This window comes from Manis javanica, chromosome 15 (assembly GCF_040802235.1).
Source record: "Manis javanica isolate MJ-LG chromosome 15, MJ_LKY, whole genome shotgun sequence".
NCBI lineage: Eukaryota > Metazoa > Chordata > Mammalia > Pholidota > Manidae > Manis > Manis javanica.
The window spans coordinates 66137419-66152971 of NC_133170.1; the positions used below are offsets into that span (position 1 = coordinate 66137419).

General features: G+C 55.2%; 1 long non-coding RNA gene across 1 annotated transcript; it reads left to right on the forward strand.

The window, feature by feature from the left end:
• The first annotated feature begins 336 nt into the window (after positions 1-336).
• On the forward strand, positions 337-4965 carry LOC140846622 (uncharacterized). Its single transcript, XR_012125938.1, has 3 exons — positions 337-422; positions 3402-3594; positions 4508-4965. It is a non-coding gene; the product is annotated as an uncharacterized lncRNA (long non-coding RNA).
• Positions 4966-15553: the final 10588 nt, after the last annotated feature.

The window sequence follows — 15553 nt, forward strand, 5'->3', positions numbered from 1 at the left end:
TTGTCCTGACCTTGAGTTCTGAAGAATACTGGTCAGGTACGCCAGACTGTCCCTCGTTCTATTTGGGTGGTTGGATGCTGTCTTGTGTTCTCTGGGGTGTGAGCTTGGGGAAATGGCACAAAGGTGAAGGGTCCTCTTGTGACACATGGGGTACTCTGTCAGCATGCCTTGCTGCCGCCAACCTTGACCCATCTCCACCTCTGCCCTTCGGAAGCAGGTCACTCAGCCAGCCTATACTCAAGGGGAGGGAGCTGTAGGCGTGACCCCAAGGCCTTCTCAGGGCCTGTCCCATTATTCCACTGGGCCTCAGAGGGGCTGGGCGACTCACCCAGGTCACAGAGCTGCGACGGCTCTCCACCCCAGCAGCTCTGTCACCTGGAGAAGGCACAGGGTGGACTCTGCCAAGTCCCGGGTGAGACCAGGTAGGAACAGGAAGAGCAGGTCATTGGTGCCAAGGGGGACCTGGGCAAGTGCAGGGCAGACCCCATCTGGGCTCAGGGGCTGGGAAAGACCGCTAGGAACCAGGGAGGAGGCTGTGCCTCCCAGCCTGAGGACCCCACCCCTTCCCCACCTGCTCAGCCCACAGAGGCCCCCACTCCCAGCATGGGTGAGTGTTCCAACCCCATCCTCAGGCCAGGGCAGCACAAGCCTTGCTGAAGGGCGCAGCCAAGCCCCCCTGGTTCCGGGGCCAGGACTTGGTCTCCCAGCTGGCCAGGTCTCTGTGATACCTCCCAGGGGAGGGGTCCCAAGGCCTGTGGTTGTTGCCTTCTTTCACTTGCATCCCACCCTTCCCCCACTCCCCACCCGCAATGGACAGAAGGTTTTCTATGAAAGGCACAGGCTGCTGGGGCCTGGTAAGGCTGAGGAAACCACCCAGGGTGAGGGTCTGCCCAGGCCTGAGGGGTGTGGGTCCGCCCAGGCCTGAGGGGACCACCCGGGGTGAGGGTCCGCCCCCAGGAAAGGGTCTGCCTATTGTGAGGGTCTGCCCTGCTGTAGCCCTGAGTGCTTTGCGCCCTCTGTCCACCAGGGGTCGGGCTTGGCCACACTGTGAGCAGTCACCACACACACAGGCCCTGTGGGTGGAGCCTGGGGGGGCCGGAAATCTGCAGGGGTTGTTGCTGGGGTCTGCAGCTGGAGTTGATGCCCTGCTGTGTGGCACGCGCCCACACTGTCAGCAAGCTCTTTCCGCTTGGGCAGTCTGCTCATCACCAGCCCTTGGAGATGCCATGGTTCACACTGGAGGCCTCAGGCCCCACCCGGCGTGGGCGAGGGTTCCTCACTCACCTCCAGGCTGGCCTGCACAGGCCTGGGATGCCGCTGGAGGCTGTGGTGGTCAGGGCTGCATTCCTTCCAGGTGACACTGTGCTGCTGGCCCAGGGTCACAGAAGTAGCCCCCAGCGGGACTTCCATTGTGGGTCTATTGTGTGGATGGTTGTGTCCTCTATGCAGAGCCTCCGTCCTGGTCCCAGCCCAGGTCTGTCGTCCTCCGGGCAAAGGCAGTGCCCTGAAGGAGGCCACTGACCTGCGAGGTCCAGGGAGCCCCCAGTCCCGTGCTGACCAGGCATGAGCACTAGCTGCTGCTCCCGGAAAAGAGGCTGTGGCCCACCAGCCGGCTCAGCAGAGTCAGGGATTCTCCCTGGTTGTGCTTTAATGTCATTTACCAAGTTGTATGCTACTTCAACCTAGTGATGGGGTGGCCTCGGGCTTGAGAGGAGAGGAACCAGTGCTTGCTTTTAAAAAGAGTTGATTCAAAAGATGCACAGAAAAGTGGCCTGTCACACAGCTGATTAGAGTCTTCCTCCAGGATGTGGTACCTTGCTTCCCTGTTCTCTTTTGAATACGTACGTCATGTTACTGAAAGGGTTCTTTGCTCCTTTTCATAAGCTAGTCCACTACTTAAAATAGAAATCCTAATCAACTGCAAATCTTTTCTCAATTTTAGAGACTGCTGGTTCAGAGCCTAGTATGATATTGTGTTTTGCAGTATAAATATATATTTGGTCTTCATCCCCATTCCTGGCTTAGAGCCCCGAAAACTGGAATTCCCTAAGGGAGAAGAGCAAATAAAGGTGTCTTTGGTTATGCTAATAAGGCGACTTTTGGAAAGCATCTAAGGATGGGGGCTGGTTGCCAAGGGAACTAACTGTATGATTAGCGGATTGGAACTTTCAGCCTCACCCCACCCCCAACCTCTGGGTCATCAATAGCCAATTCTAATCAATCATGCCTAGAAGCCTCCATGAAAACCCAAAAGGACACGGTTCTAAGTTCTAAGAGCTTCCAGGTTCCATCACCATCTCCACCACCATCGCCTTCCCCACCCGTTTCACTGCTGAAGAAGCCCAGCCACAGGGAGCTAAGTGATCACCATAAAATAAAGTGATTAAATTACTCCAAAGCTCACAAACCCCCTTTTCCCTTGGTTCTCCTGCAACAAGATGGGCAGCAGTGACCCCAAGCTGACCCAGCCTCATTTTGCTGGTGGAGGGGATGATGGGAGGGGCTCAAATAACATCACCGGGGCATAATCCTGTCCCTTTTCCTCTCCCTGCTCTCCTTTCCCCCTTCCTTCCTCTCTCTCTTCCCTTTGTCTCTCTCCCTCCGCTTTGTTTGTCCAGAGTTGGCTTCATTCTCAGTGGAAACCTCCCCAGGTGACCACTGGCAGCTCCCTCTCCCTCCCCCTAGTCCCACCTGCTTGCTGCCCATCAACCTGACCTAGTCCCAGGACCAACTTGGATTGGTGCCTGGATCATGGCTCATCCTGCACCAATCATAGCTCCGGAAAGATGGGTGCTCCCATGCACAGCTAGCCCAGAATGGAGAGGCAGCTCTAAGTGAGGACACTGGGGCTTTTAGCAAAAGACAAATGGATGCAGTCAGATAGACACAATGGCTGTCCACTTGCAACCAGACAGCAGACTGCCTTGCTCCCAGGACAGGGTGGGGGCTTTGACAAAGAGTAGCCTGGTCCTGCCATTCACCAGCTGTGTGATCCAGGATGAGTTACTCACAGGATATGCCTGTTTCCCATACGTAAGGTGGGGAACACTACACTACTTCTCAGGGCTGTGGGGGCACCAAATGATTAATGCTCAGATTATTATTACTGCTTCAGCAGAAACTTCATCTTGCCAAGGAGAAAAATCTACATGAAACTATCTGGGGCTATGGCACAGGCCTCAGTCACTCCTAACCTCCCAGAAAAGACACTGGAAAGGCCTCCTCCGTGGGCTCAGAGAACAAGGGACACTATTAGGGACAATCAGTGTATTATTATTAGAGAGATGACCATGGCCTTGGGCAGGCAGCAGCCCTTTGTGACTCCTTCACACCTAATTCGGATTCGCTGTAAAGAGATAAAGGTTGTTACTGTGTATCAGCACTGGCATCTTTCTCTGCAGGATCGGGTTCCTGAAACCTGGAGACTGTTGAGGAGACAGAAGGAGGGACAGCAGCACCTATGCACTTTCGAATGAGACCCTGACAGCTCAAATTGATTCTGCAGCATCAGAAATTTGAGTGTGGAGGGAATTAGATTTACGCACAGTTAAATGTAACTGCCTCCTGGTACCTATGCCATGAGCTGTTAAAATGGTAATCTTTAGAGATGTATGCAAATCGAGTGTGAAGAGACCAGTGAGCCATGGGGGGCGGCTTTCCCGAGGGAGGCCCCTGACAGCATCCTTACCGCTAATGATGTTACCACATGGTGCCCTGTGGACTAGAAGCCTGGCGCCTGTGACTCGCCCGCATGTGTTGCTCGGACATGCTGGGGGCTCCTGAGAGGCCCTGCACAGTCAGCCCCGGCCACAGGCGGACTATGGGACTCCACCTCCCCCAGCTTGGGGTAGGGAGGGCAGGATTCGTGATAAACTGACCTTGAAAGGCTCAGGTTTCATCAGCCAAAGCAGGTCACACAGCCAGACCCAACTTCAAGGGCGTGGGGACACATCACCCGGCCACATGTGCGGAAGAGGACCCCCCGGGGGATCTGTGAGCATCTCAGATGCTTCCGTGGTCTGCCTGCCAGGCCCGATGACTCTCCTCACACTCCCTCTTATCTTTCCAAGCAAGACAACCCCAAATTCCAGCCATATAAAGCCAGGACCTTATGACCATGCCCACCATGGGGTTCTTACGAGGTCCACATGGGGGGTCTCTTCATCTAAAGACCCATTGGCTGAAAGGATATGCCACTTCCTCCCCAGGCTTGGTGTCCTCAGAGCCCCCAGTACCTCAGCCCTATTTTCCCTGGGCCCACACCATCTCAGCGCTGGATGCCACACACCCTCTCTGCCAATGGCCAAGTGAACCCCCATGCCACAGTTAGGTCTGCGCTGAAATACCCCTAATCACATGGGGATTTTAACAACACCCTTCATCTGATACTTGTCAAATCTGTGCTTTGAGTTTAATTTGGGGTCTGAGGACCCGTCGGCTTCTTTGTGATAGCATAGTATTTGGAGTCTAAAACTTTTTTACTTTTCACTTTTGTTCCTGCTTCAAGCTGGCCAATTCCTGTCTCATAATCTTGCCGAGCTCAGCCAACAGATGCTGCCAGGTTCATGACCTGACTTCCAGGCCCTTTATCTGGTCCAGCCGAACACACCACAAAAAGGAGCTTTCTCTCATCTTCCACTTCAGCTGATGTCACAGCGTCAGGGTGCTGGTTCCTTGTGAGAGCACCCCTTTCTGGATGTCCACGTCTGGGTCAGTCAGGGTGGGTCAGGTTCGGCTGCTGAACAAACCGGCCCAGGCCTCAGCCACGCAGTGGGAGTCTGGGAGCCGCGGGGCTGGCAACAGGCAGCCATGTGGGACAGGTGGCTACCGTGCTCTCCATCCAGGCCATCTCCTTCCTCCTGTTCCTCATCAGAGCATCGGCCAGAAAAAACATCAGTATGTGGACCCTTGCCACCAGCCTATAGGACAGACAGACTCGCTCAATACACACCTCTTATCAGCTGAGCTGACTGCTCCCTTTATTTATCCATTCAACAAATATTTATCTAGGACCTGGTGTGCAGCAGACACTGACCCAGACCCCAGGGAGGCAGAGTGGAGGAAGAACAGGCACACACAGGGAAATCCCCATTCTCACAGATGTATACGCCACCTAAGAGGGGTCAGAAAGCAGAGAGCCAGGTGCACATGAGCCCTGTGGAGGCAAATGAGCAGGGCAGTGGGTGGAGTCAGGCCAAGGTGACCTCAGGAAGGGAGGGGAGAGGCTGTTCACAGGTCTCAGGGACAGGCATCCCAGGCAGAGGGAACAACTAGTGCAAAGGCCCTGAGGCAGAAGCAGCTTGGATCATCCAAGGGATCATAATGCTTGCCTGTGGTTGGAGAAGGGAGGGGAGAAGAGTCAAGGAGCTGAAAGCAAGGCCGTCAAGTGAGGCAGGCCCTGGGCTGCACAAAGGACTTGGGCCTCTGGTTGGTGTGTTGAAGGGAGCCCCCAGGGCCTTTGGAGAACAGCAGTGGTGAGCTATTGCTGCTGAACAAGTGGCCCCAACACTTTGCAGCTTTAACAGCTCTGGTGCGTGAATCTGCACAGCTGGGCTTCCGGCTCATGATGTCTCCCGGCTGCCACTAGTGCCGGCCAGGGCTGATGTCTCATCTGAACTCCCCAGGGAGGGATGGCTTCCAGGATTCGAGAGTTTGAGGGCCTCAGCCAAGCCCATCCTCTGTCTCTTGTCATGTGGGTCCTCCCACAGGACAGCTCTCAGCTGGCAGCTGTTGGCTTCATCAGACCGAGGAGCGGGGAGAGAGGCTGAGAGAGACAGCAGCCAGTCTCTATGACCTCATGGAGGTGACACCCAGTCACGTTTGCCATTTTCATTCCTTAGCAGTGAGTCACAGGCCCTGCCACACTCGGTATTCCATGGGGCCGGTGGAGGCTACCCCAACATAGGGTGGGATATGGCCAGGAGGCTGACATGATAGTAGCCTGGAGCAGTGTGCTAGGAAGTGGCCAGATAAGATACTTTATGAAGGTGCTGAAAACAGGATCTTTGGGCCACGACATCCAGAAAGGCACCTCATTTTTCCACCTGAAGATGTGGTTGTCCTGGCACCGCCGCCCACTGGACAGCGTCCCTCCCACAGCCTGGGATGCTCCTCCCAACAGAAGCAGAGGGGAGGAGAGAGTATGGGAAACGCCCAGGCCCAGAGCCCTGGGGAGCCCTCACCCACCCCGTGCCTACCTGCATGCATGCTCTGCTTAAATTAAGCCCCCAGACTTCCTGACACTGAATGAGTCACTGCTGCGTGAAGGAGGCTGTCTGTCCCTAACCTGCTAACCCCCCACCCCCACTTAATCCTCTTTAAGGCAGGAGGCAACCCACTGGAGGGCCAGTAATCAGTTGCTACCTTACAGACAACATCCCTACTCTAGCGGTTGCCTGGGGCAACAGGGCCGAGCTCCAGGCCTGAGACTGGATTACTTACCCTGTGGTTTCACCCACACCCATTCACCCTGCTCCACCTGAGACTGGGAAGAGACTTGGAGCTGTGTCGTGAGCATGCAAAGAATCCATGTGGGGAAAATGCAGCCAGACAACAGGGTCAAGTCTGCCAGCTCTGGCCTCCTTGCCTGCCTTCATGCAGAATGCTTCCCGAGCAGATTGTCTCCCACGATGACCTGCTAAAAGACAAGAGTACAGGGAAACTGGCCCCAGGCGAAGTCTCTGTTCTCCAGAAATAAAGTCTAAGGCCAGAGAACTGGTCCGGAGCACCATTCCAGGGAACAACGGCCACCTCCTCCCCCAAACTACCGGCCTCTGTCCTTCCCCTGGGGACCTTCCTGCCTCCCCATCCACCTGCCTTCCCTCCTACAACTCAGAGACCTGCCACTTCCTGAAATTAACTTGTTAGGAATCTCCTTGGCCAGAGCCCACCTTCCTGCCCAGAACAGAAGTCTCAGAAGGCTGCTGGCCTTACATGTCCCCTTGTCCCTGTGCCTGAGAGACGGAGGGAATGAGTGTCTGGGTGGATGGAGTCATGGCAGAAGGAGGCTGAGTGTAGCTGGGTGACTCTTGGCCTGGGTCTTCCCTCAGCTAGAACTGGGCAAGGTGTCAGTGCTGCACCCAGCCATGGAACAGGGGCCTAGTGGGCTGGGCAGTGCCTTAGCAGGCCAGGAAACACATCCCAGACAAACGGTACCAGGGCCCCAGGTATACCAAGGCTTTTGCACCTGTTCACCGACACCAGCCCCTTCTCCCTCCCCCACCTGGGCTGCCAGCCGTGCTCTGCACTGCAGGCAAGCTGGCCTGATGACCCGTGCTCCCTGGATGGAGGTTGGTCTAGCGCCCATCAGGGAAGGAACAGCTGCTTGGAGAGGCAGGGAACCGTCACTGCAGCCATGGTGGCTTTGAGGACGGAGCTGCAGGATGCCAGCTCCCCAGAGGCATCTTTGTAGCAATAAGACTTTGTTTTAGGCAGGTTCTGGGCAACCGCAGCCCCTGTGTTCCAGGCTCCTGCCATGCTTTTGTCTCCAAATTCTTCCCAACAGGCCTTGGTAACAATGCATGGCATAGGATGAAGCGGAAGGAGAGGTTGGCTGGATGAGGCATCTGGGCCTGGCCTGGGCCTCGTGAGACCCGTGGAAGCAGGGCCCAGGACAGGACTGCTCCTGGGGAGGAGCCACAGGTATGTATGCTGGAGGCTCCTAGCTGTGCTCTGGCCCAGGTACTCGAAGCTTCCCTGTGCTCAGGGAAGTAACCACCAGGTGGCAGTGTGGGAACATCCCACCTGGGCCAGAACAGATGCTGGACGGGATGGCCAAGGATTGGGGAAGGCCACAGACCTCCCACCCTAGAGCCCAGGCAGCAGAAGTCTAGGGTAAAACATGCTGAAGTACCTGTATTCCTGGGCCTGGCACTCGGCACACCTGCACATACTGGGTGCACATCTGAGCACACCTGGGACAATGGCCAGAGTTTCTACTGGTTTTCTCTCACACATGAAACCAGCTGCCATGCTGTGAGGAAGCCCAGGCCACATGGAGACTTGGAGATCTGTAGCCAGCTGACCTACCAGACCTGGGAGATGACCTCAGCCCCCATATTCGAGCTGGCCCAGCTGCTGCCAAGTGTCTCCAGAACACCCTGGCCCACTGCAGAGTCATGATAAAAAACACTGCTGTGGCTGTATGACACCAAGTTGGGGGATTTGTTATGCAACAGCAGATAACCGAGAAGGAACTACTCACTGGGCCCTCTGCCCACATCCCATGTTTGCAATTGCAGGCACCAGGGTGCCATTGTGCAGGATTAAGTTCACATATGTGTTGTGCTGGGTTGGAGAGTGTCCCCTAAACATGCACATTCCCTCAGAAGCTCAGAATGACATGATCTGGAAGCAGGGTTTTTGCAGATGTAATCAGTTAAGATGAGGTTTTCCTGGATTAGAGCAGCCTGAATCCAGTGGCTGGTATCCTGACAAAAAGAGGAGACAGACACAGAGAAGCTGCGTAAAGATGGAGCAGGGTGGGGGATGTGTGGACACACGGGAACACACAGGCAGCCACCCCACCAGAGCTATGAGGACAGGAAGGACCCTCTCCAGGCCTCTGCAGGGAGCACAGCTCAGCCAGTGCCTCAGTATTGGACTTCTGGCCTCGAGCACCGTGTGAAATGACATTCCTACTGTCCCGTCACCCAGTTTGTGGTGACATGCTGTATACAGGCTAAGGGAGCACTCACTGCCACTCACCCTGTGTCCACTCCAATTCCTGGCAGGATGACAACGTTAACCTTAAAGCAATAATAAAACGAAATCCCACTAGCTTGTCCTGTGGCTGGGCCAGGACACGGGACTCTGGAGCAGGCAGGCCCTGCCAGCAGGGGTTTGGGACTGCAGGCAGGACAGGGGAGCCCCGTGGAGGTCGTGGATAGCTAGGATGGAAAGCACAGTCCCTCTCCATGGACGGACAGTAGGCAGGGTGGGCTTTTATAGAGCATGGGTGGACAGGGGCCAGCAGGGAGGGCGCTGAACCCCACAGCCCATGGTCGCACAATGCTGCTGGCCAGTTTTCTCAGAGAGTCAGCACAGGGCCCATGTCCCCCATAAGGGAGCGGGTGGGTGCTGCCCCAGCCTCTGCCTCCCGGGTTGCCTGGAAGGGCCTGGGAGGGCCTGGGTGTTGCAGCCCTTCAGCTGGCACCAGCTTGCCCAGAGCCAGCAGCTCAGAGGCCGCCCACTTGGCAGGGAGATGTCGCCAAGTGGGGCCCAGCCCGGAGCTGGGCTGCAGCTGTCTGGGGGGTTTTTCTTCAGGGCAAGGCCTCTGAGCCTTTGCTTCCCCCCTGCCAACGGGAGCTTTGCCAAAGGCATTTAACCATGGAACCAGCCTCCCATCCCACTCCCACCCCTCCAGAACAGAGCAGAGTTGTTCAATCTGCATCCAGACAAAGGCCCCAAAGAACAAGGGGCCAGGCCCTTACGTGTGTGCAGTTCTGCTGCTCAGACATGTCTCTGTTTACATAGGCATGCTACTGTCCACACATGTGGATTTGGCATGTGGGCCCACGTGAGCAGGTGTGTGAAAAGGGATGTGTGTTTGCACATGCACATGGGTGTACACATGTATCTGTGGGCTCATATGTGTGTGCATCTGCTTATGGGTACACAGAGGCCTGTATGGCACATGCATTCACTCCTATTTGTGCATATGGGACTGGAGTCAAGCATGTAAGTCTGAATGTGAATCTGGGCACCCACGTGTTTATGCAGGCCTGGAAATATGTTTGTGCATCTGTGTTTGTGAACAAGTGTCTCAGTCTGGAGCTGTGCCTGGGCAGGCATGAGTGTGTGTGCTGGTGGGTAGGTGTGTGTATACATGGGGGTGAAGGGGTTGCGTGTGTGTACACGCACACCTGTGTGTGTTGTGCATGTGTGCATGTGTTAATGCCTCCTTGGCAGTGTTTCTACATTTGATGTACATTGTGGGTCTGTATGTGTCCATGCTTACCATATGCACATGTGTATGCATGTGACATGTGCAGGAAGAGGAAGCATTACCTGATCTAGAAGAGGAGGTGCCTGCCTGGTGGGTCCCCAAAGGCTAGTGGCCCTTCCATATTGTCGTTGGAAGCAAGTGCTGGCATCTGCATGTGGCCGGGCACAGCCTCTCCTCTCCTGCTCACCCAGTGTGAGTGTTTCTCCAGTGGGTGTGCGGACTGGGGTAGGGGTGGCCTCAACTTGTGCCACATACCCCAGGGCCTGCTAAGAACCCATGGTCCCCCTGCAGATGTCTCCCTGACTCCCAGGCATCTATCTGTCTCTCACCAAAGCCTAGGCTGGAGGAGCAAAGTACAGAAAGTAGAGGGAAGAGCAGACAGCCCCCCATGCATAAGGGAAAAAACAGCATGTGTGTGTGAACACGTGTGAATGTGTGGTTTTTTGATGTGTGCATGTGAGCACGTGTGGTGTGTGCATGTGAGCATATGTGGATGTGTGTTATGTAGTGTGCATGTGAACACGACCTCCATGGGGCTCCCCGGTCCTGCCTGCAGCCCCAAACCCCTGCTGGCAGGGCCTGCCTGCTCCAGAGTCCCGTGTCCTGGCCCAGCCACAGGACAAGCTGGCAGCAGCCCTCTCACCCCTTAACACTCTCCACTGTGAGCTGCTTTTGAGGAACTGGGGTCATAATGCTGTCACCTCAGGCATGGGTTGGTCATTATCAATAGCTGATTTGCCACATTTTGGTGTAACGCTGCTGAGCTGTAGTGGGCGCTGGTGGAGAGCCGGTGGCAAACAGTGCCCCATTAGGCCTGGCAGGCTGAGTTGGAGAGACTCTGTCAGTGCAAAACAAAGCATGAGCTTGTCCCCAGTACAGTGGCCATGAGACCCAGGCTTGGGGTGGGCTTCCCAAGGTCTGGGTGAGGGGATGTGCCCAGCTCTAGATTAGGAAGGCATTGGGTAAAGGATTCAGAAGCTGGATTTGAGATCGTGGGAACCCCTCTATCTGCTGTCTTTGCAAGTATCAACCCCAAGCCCCTAGGGCAGATGGGAACCCAATTCCATGGTTGGAGTTTAAGATCACTTTCGAGGACACTGACCCCACATTTATTCCTAGTTTTCCCCACTAGCTGGGCTCGGTGAGGATGCTGGGATGGGTCCTCCTGGAATGGGCATGTGGTGGTCAGCCTAGTACCCCGTACCCAATCCATTCTCCATCTTCAGCACCTTGCTGCTCAGGAAAACACCTTTTCGGCTGCATGTCCCAGACTGCTGTCTACTGGCTTCTGTGCTGGCCTGCACAGCAGGAGTTCCCTGGGGTCCCAGGCCACCCTGGATGCTCATAGAGCACTCACCAGCCTCGTACTCAGACACAAGGCTTCCTGCTTTCGCCAGGCTCCAGGTACCCCGGCTTCCATTCCCCTTGCCAACATGCACATCTGTAAACAGCTGTTTATAAGGTTTCTTTGTTTGAATTGTTTCCTGCTGGTAGCCTGAATTACCCATCAGGAACCCAGAGGGCAGACCTGCTGCCTCTAAAGACACTGGGAGCCTACCTGCCTGAGCCAGGGAGGAGAGGGCGCCGGGCGAGCCCCTCTGAACACCAAGCAGACACCACCCACCAAGTCCACACCCAGAATGCGGCAATACCACTTTTGGCCAGGGCAAAAGCCAGGGCATCTCCAGCAACCAGCATGTGCTCAGCACCAGTCTGGGGGAGGACAGGCAAGGAGCCCCTCAGGTAGCTGATATTTCTGTGGACTGTGAGTGGGTATAAGCAATCCACGTTCAGACACACGGCGTTTGTGGGTGGGTTACTGGGCCAGCATAGGGCCCCTCCTTCAAAACACAGGAAGAGGGTGTCATCTTAGGCACTAAAATCTTCTTTCTTTCTCCCAAAGTCTCTTTCTCTCTCTCTTTCTCTACAAACCGTGTTTTCCACATGCTATTTAATATCATTCTAACTAAATAAAAATTAGAATTATTGCATGAATTTCTGTTGTGGGTGTTGCATGAATTTCTGTTGTGTGTGATGCGGTTCTAAATGCACATGGCAGAGCATGTGGTTCATGAATGGTGTGACCCGCCCTGGGGGGCCTCCACCTGGCCAGAACCTCCTCACCAAAGGACCCATTCTGGACTTTTCTTCAAAACCAAGATTCTCCCCCTTACAGATAAAACGCCAGAATGTGGGTGGACACACGTGTTCTCAAGGAAATAGCTACAATTATTTCCTGAAGATAATTTCCAAGAGAAACCCCAGGCCAGCAGGTCTGATTCCTTTTGTTGAGCTACTATGTTGAGCCCATGAAACATCAGGGGCCCAGGTGACACTCACCAAGGAGCACCATTTCTGTTCATGGAGCTCCTCTCATTCTCTCTCTGGAGGTGCTGTTACCTACTTAACCTATGTATGTGTATGCTTACCAGCCCTCTGGGTGCTCCAGGGCAGGATCCTGCCTGTCTTTTTGGCAGGGTATGGGCTCCTGAGCCTAGTAGGACCCCATCATTGGATTCAGGAACCACTCAACCCCATGGCACCTCACCCTTACCAAGCACATACACAGACCCCATTTCCACACAAGGTGCATTCCAAGCTCCCGGTGCACATGAACCTGGGGATACTTTCCCCCAGAATGAAAACCACAGTCCCTGGGCCCCCACCCACCCTTCTCAGGCCTTTTCCCTGGCCCTTCCCTCTGCACCCAGCCCCCTGCCCTCCACGTCTTCATATCACCCTCCCCAGAAGACCTTCCCTGGTCACTGGTGGCTCCTCAGGCCCAGTGTCGCACAGAGTGGCTTCATGAGGCCAGCCCTCTCTTACTGTTGAGCCTCTCTTACTCTGCCCTCTGGCTGGGGTGTGCCCCCGAGGGTAGGGTATTGTCTCTTGCTCCTATGGGGGCCCCAGAGCAGGCTCCCGGCATGCTGGCATGGCATGCTCTTGTAGCATACAGACAGTTGATTTAATTGAATTCCAAAATCCCTATGATAAGCCAGGAATTTTATTCCTGCAGTGTGCCAGGCTGAGTGGGGCAGGCAGAACTGGGCCCTGCTGCTCACCAGAAGGAGGGTTTACTGGAGTGGGAGACCTCAGGGGGTGCAGGCTTGGCTTCCCTCATCTGTTGACACTACTCAGGCTGGCTGCGGGCTCAGGGGTGCCCCACTCAGCCCTGCCCTGCCCCGGATTGCAGGCAGCAGGACCAGCACCACCAGTCTCACCATTACCTTGGGTCTCTGCCCTGGGCCTGCATGGGAACAGGTTAAGGAAACACCAGACCCACTACTCAATCATTCCAAATCCACCTAAGGGGCAAATGGGGATGCACTTGCCGCATGGCCAGGCAGAGCAGAACAGGGTTCAGCCTGCAACTGCCTAGGAGAGCCAGCTGGACATGTGGGAGCCCATGTGGGGCCCAAGCAGCTGAGGTTGCTTCCCCTCAGGAAGGTCCCTCTAGGCTCCTGGCCAGAGGACCAGATGCTTAGCCATCAGTGCAGGGGAAGAGAGCTTGACAGGGAGAAGCCAGCACAAAGGCCTGAGGGCTTCAGCTTTAATCTGGGAGAGGGTGTGGGGGTGAATGGGGGTCCAGAGCTGCCTACTTTTGACCCCCAACTACCAGGCCCACATACTCTTAAGGACACTCAGATCTCAGCTTTCCTGCTCATTTCCCAGGGAGCCCCTCAAGGAGTTTCCAACCTCAGTGGGTGACTATGAGGGGCCTGAAGCAGAGCAGACCCCCATCTTTGCAGGGACAATGGGGAAAAGGCCTGCAACCCAGAGCTCCTCCCCCAAATGTGGACATCCATGCAGCCCAGGAAGAGCACACATAAACGTGTGTGTGCGTGTGAGCATGTGTGTGAGTGTTTGTGCACATAGATGCACACTGGCTGGCCTGGGGTGAGCTGACAGCATGCAGCAAGCCCTCCCATAAGTTCCTGGAGGAAGCACAAGCCAAGCCCTGCAGGGCATTGGCGGGTGACCCAGGGACACAAGGATAATTATGCCACTGCCTCACACCCCAAAATGTGACTGCTGTCTTCCCAACAAGGGGGTCCATGTCCCCCACCCAAACTGTCTGGCCTTGACCATTGGGAGCAATCCCAGGAAGACATGAGACTAGCAGGCTGCAGAACAAGAGACCAGATGAGTGGGGTCCCCCACCAGCCGTGCCAGCTGCAAACTGTTAGCAGGCGTGGCATGCAGGTTCACAGCCACTGTGGTGGGGTGTTTTCCTTCCCAGCACAGCTGAAGCCCGGTCCCAGCAGAGATGGTTTGCTGAGGCTGGGCTGAGGCAGTTCTGAGGAGGAGGCTGGCTGCAGGCTTCCCGCTTGGGCTGCAGCATGACCAAGCGGCCAACCTAGCACTGAGCTCACGCAGGGTCAGACACTCATCTAAGGACTTGTTAGGGTTGAGTTGCCCCAAAACAATGTGCCCAAGCCCTAACCTCCGGCACCGTGGGTGTGACCTTATTTGGAAATAGTCTTTGCTGATGTCATCAAGTTAAAATGAGGTCTCACTGCCACACTAATCCCCAGAACCTATGAATATATTAGGTTACATGGCAAGGGGATTAAGACTGCAGATGGAATTAAAGTTGCTAATCATCTGACCTTAACATAAGATTATCCTGGATTATCCGGGGGGCCCAGCATCATCACAAGTGTCCTTAAACGGGAAAAGAGGCAGGGGAGTTCAGAAGGACAGAGCGTGAGAAACAAGTCATCCGGCCCCAGGATGACAATCAGAAATGTCTCCAGACACTGCCAGATGTCTACACTGGGGTGCAACATCATCCCCAGTGAGACCCCTGCCCTGGTCTGATGTGTCAGCCTGGGTCTCCCATACCGTCCACATGCCCAGTGGCACCAGGGGCTCAGCTGTGAGAGGTGGAGGCCAGGAACACAATCCTACCCTGCTCCCTGTTCACCCCCTGGGCCTGGGGCTGACAGGAGCTCCCCCAGAGGGCCTGAAGGGGCCAGGGGAGAGCAGGCTATCTCAGAAGCCATGAAGCAGCCAAGATGCTCTCAGGAAAAGCAAAGGACAAAGGCGGCAGGAAAGGGACACAATGCTTTCCTGTTTTTAGAGCAAAATGCAGGCTCCGCTGTGTAGATGGCACCTTGGCATGCCTTCCAGAAGCAAGGGTTCCAGGACCCCCAGGACACCGGTTGCAGGCAGGGGCTTGCTCTGGCCTCGGAGAGTTCTTAGCTTCATGAGTGTTACTGGCCAAAAGGTGTTCCCTGTACCCACTAACCACACTGCTCACATAACTTGCAATATTTTCAAACACATGCAACCCCGTAAACTATAACAGACCTGACCAAGTACGCTTCATATGCATAACCCCCAAACCAACACCCGTCTCTGTGAGGTGCCCCACCTTAGTTGCTCTATACTCTCCTGCAGACAGTGGGCCACCTCAGCGGGAGGAACCTGGCAGGCCTAGGCTGCATTCCCAGTGGCCCGTTTCCTCGTGCCCCTCCTGGCTCCCGCGCTGTTAGATTTGTAAGCTTTAGAATGGTAAGGACAGTATTATCCTGATAATAAGAACAGCTAACATTTATTGTGTACCAACTGTGTGCTTATCCTGAGATGAGCAGTTTGCTGACA